This window comes from Polistes canadensis, unplaced genomic scaffold (assembly GCF_001313835.1).
Source record: "Polistes canadensis isolate GaletaPanama2010 unplaced genomic scaffold, ASM131383v1 scaffold_20, whole genome shotgun sequence".
Classification (NCBI taxonomy): Eukaryota; Metazoa; Arthropoda; class Insecta; order Hymenoptera; family Vespidae; genus Polistes; species Polistes canadensis.
Genome location: NW_014569567.1, coordinates 558,065 through 578,347, shown reverse-complemented (window position 1 = coordinate 578,347; position 20,283 = coordinate 558,065). Strand labels below are relative to the sequence as shown.

Here is a 20,283-nt window from a genome sequence, read left to right as displayed (position 1 = left end):
AAAGAGAGAGAGAGAAAGATAACACACTTGTTTTCGAATAGCGAGTTCCGAATTTTCGAGTACGATTTTGGTATACACCGAGAGTACTTATGGGGGTTAAAAAAAAGTTCCACTTCTCGTTTATTACATTTATGTGACATAATTTAACAGGACGAGCTTACCATTCAACGTAACATGAAATAAATTTTACTGTGAAAAATAATATATATATACATATATATAATCTTGTACATACTTTGGGGTAAAATTCGCAAGTCGTTCAATTCGTTTCATCACGCATACGTTTTCCTTTTTCGTTAAAAGCGAAACTAACTTAACTAACTTTCGAAGAAATTTCGAGGACGATCCTTATCGTTAATTACTCGAGAATACGAAGGTGTTCTCTCTCTCTCTTTCTCTTTCTCTCTCTCTCTCTCTCTCTCTCTCTCTCTCTTTCTTTCTCTTGCTTTCCTATCGGATAAACTCTAGGACTCTCTGACAATTAAAATCATATTTCAAACGAGCTTTATGGAATACGTAATCTACTTCCTCGAGAGAGACCTGTGCTTCGCGTGATTTTATTTCAAGGTTTTTCCAATGCGACGTAGAAAAAACTTATCCGTCCAAGTCAAAGTAACGCAAAGTAAAGTAACGAAATGAAAGAAAGAAAGAAAGAAAGAAAAAGAGAGACTAGTGAGTTACATTTGTAACATGCAAAACGTTGGTATTTTTCTACCTTGATTAAGCGTATATGCTGAAGAAGAATAAGAATAAGAAGAGAGTAAGAATGAAGGAGAGTAAGAAGAGGGGAGGGGGGGGGAGGAGGGAACGATAAGCAAAAACATAGTTCACGTTATCGTGTTTAAATATATCTAAATATTTGTTTTAATTTCATCCAAATTTTTCGTAGAAAGGTATTCGAATAATTTGTCGTGCTTGCTAACTCGAACTCGCAAGATGTCACGAGATCAAACGTACATTAAAGAGAAAGAGAAAGAAAGAGAGGGGGCGAGGGAGGGAGAGAGAAAGAAAGAAAGATTATTCGATCTTTGTTCTCGATCGAGAAAATTAAGTGAGCAACTATCACGAGTTCAAAGATCATGCTCCGACTGTTTGGAACATTAATGGCTCGACAAGAGAATAATAAGACGTATAGAAGACACGCATGAAATTTGATTTCTTTATTAATCATTCTCTTTATCTCGATCACACGTGTCTTTCTTTAAATCTATTTAATTTGTTTTCAATGAAATAAGTGAGATACAATTTTTGTTTCCACGATTTTTTCTAACAGTTAATTATTAACGATAAAATGATTTATCACACACACACACACACATTTAATTGTATAATATAATATAATTATTTAAATGTATTTACCTATATTTCTCATTAACATCGTCTTCATCTATGTAAGGAAATGTAATTAATTAAGCACGCAGAGGTATGCGTGGTATCTGGTAGGAGGAAATACCAGAGCGGGGATTGAACGCTAATTAGACATTCGATACACCGAGAATCACTGGTTATTGGTCTCGGTCTTAGTTTCGCTTCGGTTGCATCCGATATAACTGCATAACGAAATATTAAAAGAAACGTTAATGTGTATACCTTACCTAATGAAAGGAATGAGCTTACTAAGAGAAAATAGGAAGAGAGAGAGAGAGAGGGAGAGAAGAAAAAAGGAGGAAATAAATATAAAGAAAGCAAAATAAACAAAAAAGGAAAAAAAGAACGATTATCGCGTTGCTTTCAAAACAGCGGACTTTACTTCTGTAGATTAAACTTCTTTTCGTAAGTAGGTCATGAAAAAAACACGTATTTGTATAATTGTATACTTTATGCGAATACCCCCATTTTTTTTTTTTTCTTCTTTTTTTTTAACTTGTGTATTATTAATTAATATTATATACGGAATATTTGTTTTGTTTCAAAATTACATTATTGATAAAATAATATAATTATNAAATAATATAATTATATTTATATAATTAAAAATATTACAATTTTTAAATATTTTCTTTTGAATTTCTAAACGATATGTTTAGCGTTGTTTGTTACGAGAATTGGCCCATGATATTTTTAGGGATATTCTGTATATATATTTAAGGATGATAGATTCAAACTTATATTTGAAATAACTTGTGATAGATAGGAGTCAATGTCAACTCGGCGAAGTACTTTTTATTGGATAAACGATAAACGAATCGGTTTTGTGAAAAGGTCAAAAAGTTAGTATTTTTTCCCTTCTTTTTTTTTCTGGATCTTCTTTTTCTTTTTCTTACTTTTTCCTACTTTTTCTTCTTCTTCTTCTTCTTCTTCTACTCGAGAGAGAGTGTATCATCAATGAATTTCGAAGCATACCTTAAAAAAGCTACATGATAGTTATATTATATACTACACGTAACGCGTATCTCTGCGTGTGTTGTCTACGTTTCACGTAAACGTTCAGAGAGAGAGAGAGAGAGAGAGCTTTTTAGTAAATTGACGAGAGGCAAAACATGGCGCACGATATCTATCGACGAAAGTGGAAATACGATTATGCTAGGAGAATATTTTTTTTTTGCAATATTTCTAAAAAGAATTTGTCCCGCGTAGTAAACGAGAAATGGAAATAGAATCGTCTAACGAACTTAAGAGAATTCGAAACGAATCCGCCAAATGAAAAAAAAGAAAAGAAAAAAAAAAAAGAAAGAAAGAAGACGACGATGATGATTCGCGAGTAAATAATAAAAAAAAAAAAAAAAAAAAACAAGAGAAAAGAGGAAAATTTGGATTTCTCTCGGAAAACGAAACTGGTCACGATTTTTGGAAGAGAATCTCGCGGTGACCGGATAGGAGGGGGGTGGGGGGTGGGGGTGGTCGGAAAGGAGGGGAAGGGGAAAGATTAAATGAGCGCGATCTCTCGGTTTCACCTCGGCAATCTCGTGATGAGTTTCTCCAGCTAATTTTCGGCCGAGTGTACTACCACCGTTCGTTGGAGCGGGAAGATAGTTTTGTGGAGAGAGATATCATCAATCGGCTGGTACCGGCTATTCACAATCGAGATTTCCAATCAGTAGTATTAAAGCTTACTTGCCCTATTCTCTCTGTGTGTTTCGATTCTGCCCACCGATTCTCCTCTACCACCATCATCCCCCCCCTCCCCTCCCCCCGCCCTCTCCCACTACCAGGTGGATATATTCATTACCAAATATTTGAGTTTATAATGGAAAATATATATCTGTATCTATTCCAGCAACGATTTTACTTCTACATATATCTATATATACATATAGGTATACGTTCGATCGATTGGAATTGATTCGTTCATCGATACTCAATGTTTCTCTCTTTCTATATATATATATGTGTGTGCGTGTGCGTGTATGCGCGTATCTATATATATATATATATGTATCAATCTTTCTCTCTCTTTCTCACTCTTTTTCTCTATCGCGCCCGACGAATTATCGATTTCCACCTTTCGCAACAATTTCTGCATATCGACGAAGTGCAAGCGAGTCACGAATGTGGTTTGCTTTGGTAAACTGTTTGCGAAAACGCCTATCATTTGATGCACTTTCAACAACTATAAAACGTTTTATGAAACATTCGACGCAAATCGTTTTGAAAAGTTCGAAGTTTCAGTTAATAATCAATAGGGCGATGGTATTGGTTTACCAAAATAAAAAATAAAAAAAGAGAAAAGAAAAGAAATCGAAAAAAAAAAAAGAAAAAAAAAAAAAAAAAAAAAAAAGAAATGTGAAATAGAAATAACTATCTATATCCAAATAAATCTACAAATCGTCAAACTTTTTCCATGTCTGGNAAAAAAAAAAAAAAAAAAAAAAAAAAAAGAAATGTGAAATAGAAATAACTATCTATATCCAAATAAATCTACAAATCGTCAAACTTTTTCCATGTCTGGTTAATAGCAATCGTGAAAAAGTCAAAAAATAAAACAGAAGGAGAGAGAGAGAGAAAGAACAAAAATACGAAGAGAGAATTTTATGTACGTCTAGTAAATTCGTACGTTGCATCGAACGAATCGGTTATTTATTCATATTGCTATTTTTCTTTCACGTTTTGGGCAATGCCGGTAGTATCTCAGTTTTCTCAAGCGTTCGATCATAATATGGACTGGCATCTAATAGAAGTAAAAAGAAAAATACTATATATATATATATATATATAGTTTCTTTTCTATCACTTTCTTTCTTCTACGTGCCACTACTACTTACTTTCTACATTTTTCCTTTTTCTTTCACTATTGAAGATTCTTTCACCTTTTCCACGTCCAGCTTACTTCCATTGGAGTCCAGAGTCTGGAGTCTTTTACTCCTATCATCCATTACCAATTCTTTCGGTCCACCTTCGTCGTTTCTTGGCGCCTTACCTTTTATACACACACACACACATATACACATAAACTGATATATACTTACTACACATACGTAGAGTTAAAACTCGCAGGACAATCTATACTCTCGCACGATTACTTTCGATTCGGGTTTTTACGAGTTTAGTTTTTCCAGTTCGTGAGAAAATTTACGTTAATATCCTCCCCGAGTTCTCTCTCTCTCTCTCTCTCTTTCTATTTCTCTCTCTTTGGGTGAAAAGTCCGAACACACTGAGAGTTATCGAATCCGAGGAATTTACGTGCCCTTTTACCTTATGATCCGATGTTACCTTTCCTAGTCTTAAACTGGGGTGGTAATAAACAAAAACACGGCTGGAGAAAAGAGAGATAAAGAGAGAGAGAGAGAGAGAGAGGGAGAGGGAAGGAGAAAGAGAAATAGGTGGTAAAAGAAAACGAACTTATTCTTCGAACCTTCAAGCAACCTTCGCAAAAGGTTGGGGGGCTACAGGGGGTGGTAGCGATAAATTCGTAGTCACGCCTGTATTCCACCACCACAACCTCCTCCCCTCCTCTTCTGGGTTTTCTCTCTCCATCTCTCTCTGTCTCGCGTATTTTCTTAGTTTTTAACTTTCACAACTTTCTTATTTATGTGTGGCACGTAGAAATATAGATTTTGCCGGTTTAACTTTTCAGCCGTTGGCTTTACCACAAACGAAAATCTCTCTTTTGGATAGATCGTCAAATATTAAATGAAAAAGACTCGTATATATGAAAAGAGAGAGGAGATGAAATGTAAAAAAAAGAAAAAGAAAATTTAACTCGCTCTGAAATAAACAAACGGAAAATAAAAAAATCCATAATTTTGTACGTTGTAAGAGTATAAAACTGATTTTAAATGAAAAAAAAAAAAGAAAAGAAAAAAAAACAACAATCTGTAATTTAATATATTTCCTACGTTTTATATTCTACTATGTAATAAATAGGAAATCGTATCTAACCGGTATTATAATTTTTCAACAAATTAAAAATTAAAATAAAAAGTCTATAAATGCGTCAGTTGTGCGCGCGTGTGGTTAAATCAAAATTTAAAAGCTAAAAATAACACAATTGTATTATTATATATATTTCATATATATTCTATTATAAAATATGTAATAAATCGTATCTCCTTTATAGTTGTATCTAACGGTATATTATTTTCCTTTTATTTCAGGTAAGCGATCTACCATGGATTTGACAGTCGCGGTTTACGGGATGACGAGCGATGGGTGTTCACGAAGGTAGGAAAGATATGGGTAGCACTTATTCGCGTGAGAAATGTCTTCGGATACCACCTCTTATGTTAGATGCGAACCTATACACCAGTTACACTCGGCAAAGTGACAGATACGAATGCGAGTTTTCTCCTGCGTGGTTTAGTATCGATATCAAGTCATATTATCCTATCGTGTACAAGCATATACGCGAGATACGCGTATATTATAATATAATTCATTCCTTATGCGTATATACCACCACGTATCAATACATTTACATAAAGATTACGTACGCGGTATGGTGCTCCTCGTCGTACCAGGTTTAAACCATTAAATTTTTAAATTAATCTTCCCAAGGAGAACACGAAAAAAAAAGAAAAAAGAAACTAAAAAGTGTCATGCGTGTTTCTTCGCGATAACCAAAACAACGAAAGTGGTGGTAACGTTTCCTGTCTAATGATGATGATGATGATGATGATGGTGCTGGTGATGATCGTAATCGCTGATTAGAATGATGGATACTTAACACACTTTCGAGGATCTCGCTAACGTTATTAATGATGTCTAGAAATAGATTCGTAAGTTCTACTTTTCTTTTCTTTTCTTTTCTTTTCTTTCCTTTTTTGTTAGGAGAGTTAAGGTTGGATTTTATCGACTCTAATGGCTTGTGAGATTTTTTTAAAACGAGACGGGCTGGTCTAGTGGTAGGAAGGAAGGAAGGTAGAAAAGTCAAGTAGAGTCTCAATTTTATATTATCGATGATGATCGAATTTCCATACGATTTTCTTAACTTCTTTTTATTTGTTTTTTTTTTTTTTTTTTTTTTTTTTTTTTTAATATATTATTACGAAAATTTCTATTAGATCATTTGCAAATATACACGGTATCTATATATCATTGATTGTTTATGTACGCATGTATTTATTGTTNGGGCTGGTCTAGTGGTAGGAAGGAAGGAAGGTAGAAAAGTCAAGTAGAGTCTCAATTTTATATTATCGATGATGATCGAATTTCCATACGATTTTTTTAACTTTTTTTTTTTTTTTTTTTTTTTTTTTTTTTTTTTCTTTTTTCTAATATATTATTACGAAAATTTCTATTAGATCATTTGCAAATATACACGGTATCTATATATCATTGATTGTTTATGTACGCATGTATTTATTGTTAGTTGGATGCAAGAATCAAGAATAGGTACCTAAGGGAGTAAGAGAGAAACAGACGAGTAGAATAATAAGGACAGATAGTGAAACAAAGAAAGATATATATATAGAGAGAAAGAGAGAGAGAGAGAGAGAAAACAAGAAGATCGAGAGGTACACAGAATGATACGAATATATAGAGGAGTCGAGAGAAATAGACGGAGGTACCGCTATTGCTTCTGAATTATTGAACAGTGCACTCTACCTTACCTCACCTTCCTCCAAATCCCACCCCCATCTTCATTCTCATCCTCGTTCGCATATTCTCTCTTTCTCCTCCTTTCACCTATACCCGTTCAATCCTCGCGACATTATTGTCTCCGAGTAGACTATCGGATTAAGAAACTCACTCTGTCCTCCCTCACCCTCTCACCCATTCCCCCCTTTTCACACTACGTGCAGACGTGTGCGATCGACTACGTTTCGTCTCTCCTGTCGACAATTGAATTAAATTATCACGATATGTTTCGAATAATTCTTGATGATGATGATGATGATGATGATGATAATAATGCTAAATTCTGTTAAAGAAAATCTTCTTTGTCGTTGATATTAAAGTTGTAACAATAATTTTAGAATTGTTACTTTATTCAACGATATATCAAATTTGTTTAAACATTTTTAGATTAAATATCTTATTACTAAAAAATATATATATGTATTTCTAAATATTAATTAATTAGGCGCAAATGAAATGAAAAAAGAATTGAAAAACTTTCATCCTTTGGAGAAAGGAAGATGTTCGTGCACACGTAAGAAGAAACAATCAAATGTTTTTTACTCCTGTTTTTGTTTCTTTTCTTTTCTTTATTTTTCTTTTTTTTTTAATTAAAAGTGTGAAGTTGTTAAACGAAAATTGGAAGTTGAAAAGCGGTTTCATTTAGAAACAAGAAGATGCGATCTAAGTTGGATTCGACGGTCTTAACGTAAACTACGTGCCGTTTCCTCGCAAAATCCTATAGACGACTACGACGACGACGTAGCTTTAACGGGTGCACAGGGTAGTCGACGATTAAACGTAAGCAAGATCCAAGAGCGATAGGGGAGGGATGGGGGTGGGTGGATTCAAACGTTTGAATCCCCCTTCGCACTCGGCATCGCCAAAGATCGTGCCGAGATAGAATGAACGTTAGTAGTGTGGAGCAACACAACACAACAGAGTCGTTTTAAGATCGGAGTCTAGTAGTATCGTTCTCTTAACATTTGCCGTTGAGTATTCCTACGAAGAGGGTGAATATCTCGAAGGTGGAGAAATAGGAAGAGTAGGAGGAACGAAAGAGAGAGAAGAGGTAGGGGGAGGGGGATAAGAGGAAAAGGGGAAGTAATTCGGCTTACACGGCTGGCTTTATAATGGTGGTTTGACCGAGATGGTTTTCCCTTTTGGTGAGAAAGGTGTGGGACTACGTCGGTGGTGGTGGTGGTGGTGGTGGTTGGTGGTTAGATAGGTGCTCGTTGGAAAATACGCGAAAGGGTGGGTGCGCTTGTTGGCATGGGGTGAAAACGAATGTATGGGCTTTTCGGTTCGGGAACCGCTAGTATTCCTACTCTCTTTCTCTTTCTCTTTTCCCTCTATCTTTACTCTCTTTCGAGAAAGTGAGTCAGAGAGTGGGAAAGAGAAAACAGAAACTGGCTTGGCTGTTCATAAAATGCAAACGGGCAGCAAGTTTAAGTTTAGACAGGCCTTGTCTTTCTCTGTCTCTCTCTTTCTCGTGGTCCTACCTATCCACCTACCACCTACCCTTTCCCCACCCTTTCTCCTCATCCTTCGGAGTGTCCCTAGTCAGCCGGCGTAACCAACCACGCTCGACAATAATGAAATCCATAAATCCGTAAGAGTGCGCGGAACACTTTGCATCTTTCCTCCGCATTTTCCTATTCCCAACTTTTCTTTTACTTCTCTTCTTCTCCTTTTCTTATTTTTCTTTCTTCTTCTTTTCCTTTTCTCTCTATTGCTTACTTCTCCATATACTTTCCTCTTATTCTTATTCTTATTTCATTCCCATCCAAAGCCGCCAACAATCTTTTCTTTTTCTTTTTTTTTTTTTTTGTCCCTTTTTTTATATTCTTTTTCTTATCCTCTATATCCACATTTTTCTTTCTATCTCTTTAGTTTTATATATTTATTCAATACCACTGCCATCATCTTGTTACTACATACTACTACTTTCTCTCAACATTCGGAAAAACTCGAGGCTGTAATCTTATCGTAGATGAAAACGTCTTTATCAGTTTCGATCATTAATCGGTTAATTACACGAAACAAAAAGTAATCGTTATGAAAAAAAAAAATGTTTATCCTTTGAATAATAATAAATCCAAACCATTGATATCGATATATTTATTTTAATTATAAATAAAAACAATTAAATGCACCACACCCAACAAAAAATACTTTACAATATAATACTTTGGAGAAAAATTCGATTAAAATTTGAAATAATTCAACAAATGAATTTTTTACTATGAACAGTTATAAAAATATCCATTTATTTATTTACAATATATCCGTAGGAACGTTTTTATGGATATTCTTTAGATAAACTCGCGAGAATGGTCTTGGTCTGTAGGTACTGTAATAAAATATCAATTGTCACGGGGGTTTCGTGAATCAGATTGATTCGATAACGTGCCCAGATATATTCTGTAAGGATCGTACGACTTAGACAGCAAACTTGGAAAGAGAATGAGAGAAATAAAGAGGGAAAGAAGGGAATGAAGGGAATGAAGGGGGAGAGAGAGAGAGAAAGAGAATCGTGTCGGTGGCATTGTTATGCTAACTGAACGTGGATGACTTTCCATCGATTCCCCTGTCGGCACAGAATGCTCCGACTTGATCATTTTCTTCCGCTCGGAAAATCTCGTTTGTATTCTTTCTCGTGGGTAACTGCCATCGAACACAATGCCACGACGAAATGGCACTTCGTTTTCTTTCCGATACGCGCAAAAGTTCGATTTTTCTTTTTCCAAGCGAAATTACCCTTTCTCTTTTTTCTCTTTTTCTTTTTTTTTTTTTTCTTCTATTTTCTATTTCTTTCTCTTGCCAATAATATCGTCTATTGTAATAGATATATTTCAGGAATCTTATAAAGCGAACAAAACATTCGTGTACATTGATAAGTTAATAGCAATATCGTACGTATATTTTATATTTCTATTTTTCTATTTTTCTTATTCTCTTACCCATGAGAATATTTGCGAATGCGTTTAGAATAAATTATATCCATTTGCATTAGAATATATTTCGGTAATGTAAAAAAGTAGTAGTATTTTCGTTATACGATAACCGGTAAATACCTATGTACATAATACCTGTAAACATTTGTTTCCTATCTCTAAAGAAGAAGAAAAGTTAGAAAAAAGAGAGAGAGGAAAAGAGAAAGAAAAAAAAAGGAAATTCCAAGCTGGATCTTTTTCCACCTTAATCCCCCCATTTCGTTGGTGGCCATGATTTTTCCCATTTCCCTCCTGAAACTTTCGGCTTTGCCCTTTTTCGATGTAATAAATTTCACGTTGGAGAATTTCCATTCGCACCTTAATCGTAATCGTTCAGCCACTTTCACGAAGAAAAGAAATTCGTTCGTTGAGAATTTTTCTTACCTGATATATAATTCACGATTATTTATATTTTTTTTTTCTCTCATGAACGCGTATATTTAAAAGTTCGAGTTGTTAACAACAAATTTATAAATCTTCTTGTCGATACGATTAAATTATTGATAAACAATCCGTCTAAAGATGAATAGGTATAACAAATTAAATACGTTTCTACGGTAGAAATCCTGGTATGTACTTTAATCATCTTCGTTGTGTCGTCTTTACTAACCCTCGCACGCGTTTGAAATGGAAACGGTGGACGGGGGATGAGAAAGGGGGTGGGTCTACTCTTAGTAACTTCTCGGAATTTTGCTAAACTTTCATCCTTGGTACGACAAAGAGAGAAAGAAAAAGATAAAGAGAATGAGAGAGATAGATAGATAGATAGATAGAAATAGTCGTAGTCGTAGTCCCGTAGACATTGTCATCCTTCTAACCCTCGTCGTTTGTTTTTCCTCGAGTAAAGTAGAACGTGCATCGGAGTAGCAATTTGTTAAAGGACAAGACATAGTTTGCTTGCGTTGCGCCACGTACAACAACGTAAAAGCGTTCCGAATGAAGAGAAGGAATGAAGAGAGAAAGAGAGAGAGAGAGAGAGAGAGAGAGGAGAAAGAGGGTGAAAGAGGAAGGAAGGAAAACCGACAAAGAATAGAATGTATATTTGGGAACAAATACAATTTGAATGAATTAGCAATAAACTTGAAATGGGCGATCCAAGTTTACCTGACCCCTTGCGAAGAAGAAGAAGAAGAAGAAGAAGAAGAAGAAGAAGGGAGGGTAGGTAGGTTTGCTGTTTCTCTCATTCGCTTTCTCTTTCTCAATCCTAACGTTTCTCCTATCTACCAATTTGTATATACAACATTTGAAAACCCTTGGCCTCGTTTCTCTCAATTTCTTGTCGTCTTCTTATTCTTCTTCTTCTTCTTCTTCACCAACTCGTCCGATCTAAACGATATTTTTCGATGGGAATTCCGGTACAGCAGAGGGGGATGTGTAACATCGTACTTTGAGTGGTTTTCTTCGACACACCCTAGATATCTCTTCTCTCTTGTATTCCTGCTCTTCCTTTCGAGGTTTCGAGCGTTCGGTAAACAAGGTAGATACTGTGAGCCTTGCAACATCGTCGATACCTACTTTCCTTACACCATCACCATCACCAGTACCACCATTCAACCACCCACCTGTGTCTACCCTGAGATTCTTTTAACACACTCTTCAATTTATACTCTATCTTCATTTAAAGCATGCATAATTATTACCCTCTTATCGTTACTTTACTTTACTTTATTATTATTATATATATAACATAAGATGATAATATTAATTCCTTTCTAAATATATTTTATATGATTTTTTCTAACGATATATATATATATATAACGGTAATAGCTGTCAAAGATCAACAAGCAATTTTTTTCCTTTTGAATTATTGATAAGATAAAATGACATTTTCTCGCGATTTAAAGAGATACTATTAAACAACTCGACGTTCACTCTCTCTCTCTCTCTCTACGGTGGTGTATTACGTTTGCCTCCGGTGTATTGCATTTTCGCGAATAACTGCAATAAGTTTTCGGTTAATCTTATAATACCTTGGAAGAGATTCGCGGACGTTTTCTGCATTATTCTCTCCGCGGAAGGAAGATTCGTAATGCGTAGCTCTTTCTCAAAACCCTTCCTTCTTAGTTCTTCCTTCTTTCCTTCCTTTCTTCCTTCCTTCCTTGCTTCTTGCCTCTTCCTTTCCCTCGTCTAGATCTGGCCATGAATAATGCACTGGTTCAACGGATAAAATCCAAGGCTGCCACATACTTTCAGTTAATCCGACAGTTCTGAGTAGTTTTCAAATAGTTCACTGCGGACGTAAGTCAAGGCGAACTCAATTTTCGCATTATCTACCTTACCTGCCTCTTTCCTTTTACTTTTTTTTTTTTTTGGGGGGGGGGAAGGGTTTCATACTTTTACGCTTATTTCTTTCAAATATCTATACTATTCTCTTACACACATAAACCGCACGCACGCGCGCACATAAACCCTTCGATCTGTTTCAATGAAAAATGACTATGTTTAGAATTAGATTAGGGTGGTAGTTGGGGTCATAACGTTGTGTTAGAGAAGTACGCGTGTATAATTAAACGATGATTACATCATTCGACGATTCCCTTATAAATATATGAACGAACTAACGAACGAACGAACGAACGAACGAACGAACGAACGAACGATAGATCGTTCTCGATAATTGCTTTATATTAACGTTGGAAATTCCAGGAGCGTTACATTAACCGAACGTTTCATTATCGAAATTAGTAGCATCGATGAATATCGGAGACCACGACTCGCACCTCCTCTCACTCTTCTCTGGTAATACAAAAGCGCATAATATCCGAGATGACCGGCATTGACCTCTTTCGAAGGGAGAGGGTTCATAAAGCCGTTAACGGCCGTATCTGACGATAATTACGTGCCATTGTGAAACGTCATAAATTTCCCATGAAATTTGCCATTTGCGCCTGACCTTATCTCTTCGATGCGAAATATATGTTCCTCTCATACGTTCGTACGATCCTTCGTTAGTTTCTCTCTCTTTCTCTCTCTCTCTCTCTCTCTCTTTCTCTCTGTATCTGTATCTGTCTCTCTTGTTGCTTCTCGCGCGTGCGACAGAAGCTAGTATTTAAACCGCGCTTGGTAAGCCTCGAGGGTAATTAGACCGCACCGTGAACGAAGCTGGGATATAGGAAATGGAGATATCGAACAATACGATGATCACGCCCTGCCTCGCCGACGTCACGTTCGTCAGTTCTTTCCAATTTCCCTTTTTTTTTCTTTCTACCTTTCTTTCTTTCTTTCTTTCTTTTTTTTTGCATCGTTGTGTCCCTCGAAAACACGATATCGAAGTACCACCTTCTCCTCCTCCTCCTCCTCCACCTTCTCCTTCTCCTCCTCCTCTTTCTGTCTCTCCCTTTTTTCTCCCTTTTTCTCCTCATCCTACTCATTGTTATCCTTGTTGAATCGATATATGAAACGTCCGTATCATTCTGAAATAACACACCCGACGTTTCGTATTACCTTGCGTAAGATTTCGTAAGCTTTTCAAATTCCTACTATATTCTGATTTTGCCGATTATTATATATACCTATACATTTCTTTAAGGTTTATTTTGTTTTTTTTTTTTTGTTTTTCTTTCTTATCGTATCTATCGAGTCAAGAGATTTGTTTAACGGAACTTACGCATTGGGTTATAGGGCACGTGCCTGATGAACTTTGTCAAATATTTTTGATAATGTGTTGAAAGACGAATATTTGAAAAAAAAAAAAAAAAAGAAACAAAATGAAATAAAGGAAGTCTTTTTATGCGGCCGGATATTTTGAAATTTCCGCTTCGATACGTTCTTGGCGATTTATTTTTTTTCTTCCCAAGCAATACAACGAAATATATCCACCCAGAGACTATACAATACCCATCTCGTGATTCCATTTTAACAAGGGTTACGTTTTAAAATCCTCCGATTTTCTCCTGTCCAGTTCGATAAGCATTTAAGTCAAATAACGAAAAGAGTCGAAGCAAAGAAAATCGATTCGGACGAGGATCTTTCTTTCCATTTTCTTTCCCTTTTCTTTTTTTCTTTTTCTTCTTTCGAAGGAAAGAAAGAAGAAACGAACGTCGAAGCACGCTCTCGCCCTTTTACGAAGGAAACCGTTCATTCGTTCATTCGTTCGTTCGTTCATTCGTTCAAAGTTCGGGCACTTTGACTCCCCCGAGATTTCCTTCTGTTACGATGTAATTAAGAGAAAGTAAAAGGGAGAAGTGGAAGGGTGTTAAGGGAAAATAGAAACGGCAGTGGCCGATCTACCGAAAAGTAGAAGAAACAGAAATTGAAGATATTAAGGTTGAGAAAATATATCTTCCCATGACGATATCGTATCATTCATTTAATCCTTCATGGAATCTTTAGATCAAATTTTAATCGAGCAAATAGATAGAACTAGTATACGAATACAACACTACTAGCAAAATTGTGTAATTTTGCGGTTATTCTATGTACACCCCATGCGGGTAATCACGACGTACTCTCTCTCGTTTTCTCTCACTGTTTCATTTTCTCTTTCTGTCTTTCTCTATCTACCATCTCTTTCTACCATCTCTTTTTTCGTGTTCTTAAGGTCGACGAAGAAGTTGACGATTGGGAAGGTTCGATTGACTCGGCTTTCGGCTTCGTTCTCCTCTCTTCATGTGATACGGGTTGAAGTTGCGGTTTTCAAGCCCTTCGAGAATACGATTCCATTGCGTTTGTCGAATTGAGTGAACTTTGACCGGTCATGCGTCGCCTATAAAAGCGAGTAAAATACTTGGACGACTCTCTACGACGATTTTGTGAATTCTCTCTATCTGTATCTTTTTCTATCTTTCTCTCTCTCTCTCTCTCTCTCTTTCTATCTTTTTTCTTCTTTTCTCAGTCCGAAAGGAAATGGCACGCTATGCGGTTTATTTTAGTTCTTCGTGCTCGAACGAGCCACTACTACCGGCTGCTTAACAGATGCAGACGTTTTACTGCAGTTTTCCATATGTGTACGTGTGTGTTCATATATATATATATATACGTTCCTATATCCTCTAAACTATATATTTTCAATGATTCCGTTCAACGACAACGAAACGCAACATTGCAGAACAAGAATTTGAAAATGAAAACGTTTTATATAAAATACTTCTTTCCTTTATTTCTTTTTCTATTTTCTTTTTCCTAGTCTTTTTCTTTTCTTTCCTTTTCTTTTCTTTTCTTTTCTTGTCGTCCGTTTTCATACGAGCGAGAAAATTCTTTCACTATGCATGCACACACGATCGTTAAGAAGTTTCTCTTCACACTCGACGACTGGTGTATACACTTTGACTGACAAATCGCACCTGAGAAGAAGATCGTACCTATCTTACTTGGAGTTAAAGAATATTTCATGTCGTTAAAACGTTTCCAAGATACACACGACACCATTTTTATAATAGTCTCCTTCTCTTTATCTTATTTTTATCTCTATTACTTGTGGATAGGTAACAACGACGAAGACGTTTACGTAGTATATTCGTTGGATATATTTCAAACGCGCGCGCGTTTCCCATTTCGAATATCTTTTTCACCAAGTATAAAAGTATACATACACACACAGTTTGCTTGTTTTTTAAGAGCTTGACGTGTTCACCATAAGCAACGTTTCGTAGAGCAAAGAACACGTTTTACAACACCAAAAGGTGGACGTGGATAAGAAAATTTGTGTTGTATCTTATATGTGCGTAGTATATATATATCTTTATATCTTTTTATACACAGATATTTTCACGCTCAAACAAAATATTTTCTTTCTTTCATTTTTTTTTTCTCTCTCTCTTTTTTCTTTTCCTTTTCATTCAAACAACATGTATCCTTCCTCGCATTCGCATCCTATTCGAATGTTAGGTAGGGCAATATTTTTACGACGTTTTATCGTCTCAGTGATCGATGGCTTTGCGTTTTAGGTGCGCGTGCGAGGGTGGATTGGACTGAACGGTGTAATTAATTCTCACGAAAGATACCTTTATCGGTTACACTCTGTCTCTCCCTTTCTTTATATATATATATGTAACAAAATACGAAACTCAAACGAAAAACACGTTACTTCTTACGAGTTGCAATTATCGCGTCGATAACTTTAACACATTCCTCCTACTCTCTAATTGAATAATCAAATAATCTCAAAACCTTTCTCCAACAATGATAGAAATTATCCAGACAAGTAAAGAAAAATGAAATAATTCTCTACGTGTGTAAATGTCCAACTTGTCATCGTTGTTTTATCGATGAAGTTATCACAATAGAAAGCGGTGCTGCAACGAAACGTAATAGGGGAGATACGTTTGGTGCATCGAAGTAGTGGCATACGTCATGAAGAGGAGAAACGTTAAGGATAAATGAGAGGGGTTGGGAGCGGGGGCGGAGATGAAGGGCCAGGGGTTAGCAGCAATGTTTGGTGGGAAGGGTAGGGAGTTTAGGTTTGTATGCATCGCGTTTAACGCGAGTTTCGGATAGGAAACGTATAAACGTCGTTCTACGTAGGTACGTGTACACGAGTAAATAGGCATGCATAGAGACTATATCCTTCTCTCTCTCACTCTCTTCTAGCATATACACACACGCACACATACACATAGCCCTCAGTACTGCTGTCGGCTTTTGTCCCGCATGCAACGGGCGTCATTGGACGCGTGCCGCAGCGATGCATCACGAAATGACGGGAATAGGCGACGCCGTTTCGCTCGCAAATCACACGGCGCGTCGCCTCCACGAATCCCCCCCCAACCCTACCCACCCTCTCTCCCCCTTTTCGCCCTTCCTCTACTCTCATAGTCTCTCTTGCTCTCTCCTCTCTGATCTACGGCTCGCACCTGCTCGTTCCTAGCTTTTACGCCTCTTCTCCTACTATATTTTCTCTTCCCTCTCTTTCTCTCGTTTCTCTTTTCTTTCTACTTTTTTTTTTCTTTTTTAATTTTTTTTTCTACCAACAGCGGGCGAGTAAAAATGCCTAGAATACGATAATCGCGAAAAAAAAAAGAAAAAACCGTCCGACTCGTTATATAGCTTATCGTTTCGCGTGTTTTATGAGAACGGAATAGTTGTCCCCCGCCCCTCCTCCTGCTCGATAACCAACGAGAAAAATCGTATTTATTTTATTTTTCTTATATACTAGTTTATATTTATATTATGAAATCTTGGTAAATGGTATTTTATTAGTTCTTCTTTTTTTGTTTCCTTTCCTTTCCTTACTTTTCTTTACTTGTAACAATATTGTATGAAAAAGAAGGGCGGAGGGGGCGTGCTGGGTGTTGGTCTGTTTAGAGAGAGAATTCGAATAACAGTAGAGAGGAATCATAGTTGGTAGGTATAGTAGTTGGTTGTAGGATGCATCGTTGCGTCGTTAAAGAAGCCGTTGGTCCCCTTGACGCCGGTGCGGTGCGGTGCGGCAGCCCAGCACGGTCAAAATTTAATTAAATACGTCGGGTCAGGTTCGTGCTCTGTTACGGTTCGATGCCACATCTGGTTGTCTCACCTCCCTTACCTACGACTTTGCCATTCTTCCTTTCCTTTCCTTTTCTCTTTCTATTTCCATCTCTCTCTTACTCTCTCAGTCACTCTCATTCTGTTTTTTATTTTTTCTTCTTCTTCTTCTTCTTCTTCTTGTACTACCTTTTCTCAGACTATCCAACTCACATGAGCACGAGCGTAACGCGATAAGCCTTTCCTGGCCCGCTTTCTTTCCTTTGTGTTCTCCCCTATATACTCCTTTTTTTTTTTCTTCGTCTTTCCTCTTCTTCTTCTTCTTCTTCTTCTTCTTCTACTTCTTCTACTTCTTCTTCTTCTTGATCTCTTGCAAGCGTGGGCCAAAGGAGAGCGTGCCCAGACTGTCGAGTCACCTGGAGTTACACGAGATCGTAACTTTGCGACCGCGCCCCGACTTTCAATGTCTCTTCTCTTTCTTTTTCATCTCATTTTTTTTTTTTCCTTTCTTTCTTTCTTTCTTTCTCTCTCTCGTTTTGCCGTGGGAAGCGTGGGTGATCTCTCTCGCCCGTTCGAAAACGAAGAGAGAGAAAGAGAGAGAATGAAAAGGAGGTTCTCGATCTCTTGCCACGATAACCGGCCGTTGACTGCATTTCGTGCCGAGCTAAAACCCTGCCAAAGCCTTCGCTAAGATTCGAGAGGTGCACGTGAAAGAAAAAGGGGAACGGATAAAGAGAAAAGAGGAAGAAAGATAGATAGAATGCACCGGCGAGTGTGTCCGAACAAGAATTCGGTACCTAATTTGGAGATGGTGTACGTTTTTTTTTTCTTCTTCTTCTTTTCTTTAAGGTGACCATGAAGCCGAAACGAAGGAAGGTGTCGATGAAAGCCGATAACACACACACATACACTTTTATATAACTAAATCCTTCTCACGATCTTTTTCCTTTACTCTCTTCTACCCTTTCCACAACGAAAAGCAACTTTTCGATCGGTTATCGCTCGTTCGTTCGTTCGTTCGTTCGTTGAAGTTTTTGCCGGAAGGATTGTGAGCCTTTAGAAGGATCTTTTAATCTTGAGTTTTCGTTCGACTCGAATAGAGAGAATTCGCATTTATACTTTACTATATATCCACTAGAAGAATATATTTTCTTTATTTGTTTGTTTTTTCTTTTCTTTTCTTTTCTTTTCTTTTTTTTCATCCTCCTTGTTTTTTATTCTCTTTATTTATCCTCTCTATATCTCGAATCGAGATCAAGTAATCTCAACGAGATATTAAACCTTCGCGATAATACTGCATTGCTGCGTCTTCTTTGACCAAAAACTTTTGTTCGTTGTTAGTTAAGATGCGATTGAAATCCCTTTTTTTTTTCTTTCTTTCTTTCTTTCTTTCTTTCTTTATCTATCTATCTATCTCTATCGTTTGTTCTTCATTTCCGTTGGTACTCGTCCGTTTCTTATTTAATTGGCTTTCGATTAACAGAAGATCTTTGTACTGTTACCTCTTTAGGTTTTATGGGAAACGCTCATTAAGGAACGACCATTGAATTACCGGCCAGTTCTACCAATGAACCTTTCCTTGTTTTCGATGCTAAATAGCTTTACTTTTATTCCTTGGTTTTAATAGCATTGCGATAAATCCATCTCGACGGTATATTAAGATTAGTTAGTGAATGAGAAATTATATATTTTTTTTTCTTTAATTTTTCTCTCTAACTCTCTGTTATAGGATTGTTATTATATTATAATTAATTTCAATCGATACGTATGAAAATATTTCTTCCTATAATACGTTTATAAACAATGAAAGAAAAACTATATATACACGATCGAATGAACATTATCACGTGTGTGTGTGTGTGTTTTTTTTTTCCTTTATCGAAATAGCAAATTTCGTATTTGCTTAGATGCGTGAGAACATGCCGGCAATGTTTTTTCTTTTACATGTACATCTAAATGTAAATTCGCGAGTCAGCACGGATACTGAATATTAATAATACGGAAGAAGAACGTGGAGAAATTTGATGGAAGGTTATTTTCTTCTTCTTTCTTCTTCTTCTTCTTCTTCTTTTTCGTCAATATTTTTATTGCGAAGATAAATTAGAAAAAGTGTAAGGATTTTGTTCGATTTTTATTTCTTTTTTCTTATAAACTGCGAACGTTGAATGTAGGTTGATATAAAAAGGGAGTATTTTTCTATCGAGTGCAAATCCTATAATTAGAAACTAATTGCAAGGAATTATGACACTGTCATCGGCCATCCTCTCTCTCTCTCTTTCTCTCTCTTTTTTTTCCTTTTATTTCTTTCTTTCTTCGACAAAATTTTGTTTTCATATTCCTTTTTCCACAACGACTTTAATAAATCCGTGCGCGCGAGCGGAGCAGCTCATAATTATGGTTATCAGATTGCATAATAATTCGATGGAACGAGAACGGCTTGATTCAATATTTTCATCTCGCTTGCTCCTATGAAGCTTTCTCTTATTCGCGCATTATGCCGGAAGGAACATAAACTTATAAAGCGTTTATCTCGGTCCGTAGATTCGAGTGCTTTGCTTGGGAAAACTCCTTTGATTAGGGAAATACGAAGAAAAGGTAGGAGAAGATAAATAATTAAGCGCTTACTTTCTCGGTTACAAAAATATAAAGAGAGAGAGAGAGAGAGCGAGAGAGGAAGTTTTTTCTTCTATTTGTTTTTTTGTTTTTTTGTTTGTTTTTTTTTTTGTTTTTTTTTTGTTTTATAATCCTCATTCTCTTTTCTCTCAAATTAGCAGACGGAAGAACTTTAATTTACCATCGAGATTAAACGGATACCCCCTCGTTTAATTCAAAATCTTGGCAACGTCTGATTAAATTGGTAGTCATTCGGTCTGCTTGATTATTTACT

At 36.4% G+C, this 20,283-nt stretch overlaps 1 long non-coding RNA gene across 1 annotated transcript in view; it reads left to right on the top strand.

The window, feature by feature from the left end:
• Positions 1 to 6,310, top strand: part of LOC106793882 — an 85,360-nt gene extending 79,050 nt beyond the window's left edge. Inside the window, exon 3 of the long non-coding RNA XR_001382473.1 lies at positions 5,535 to 6,310. This is a non-coding gene — a long non-coding RNA (uncharacterized LOC106793882). The remainder of the gene's footprint in view (positions 1 to 5,534) is intronic.
• Positions 6,311 to 20,283: the final 13,973 nt, after the last annotated feature.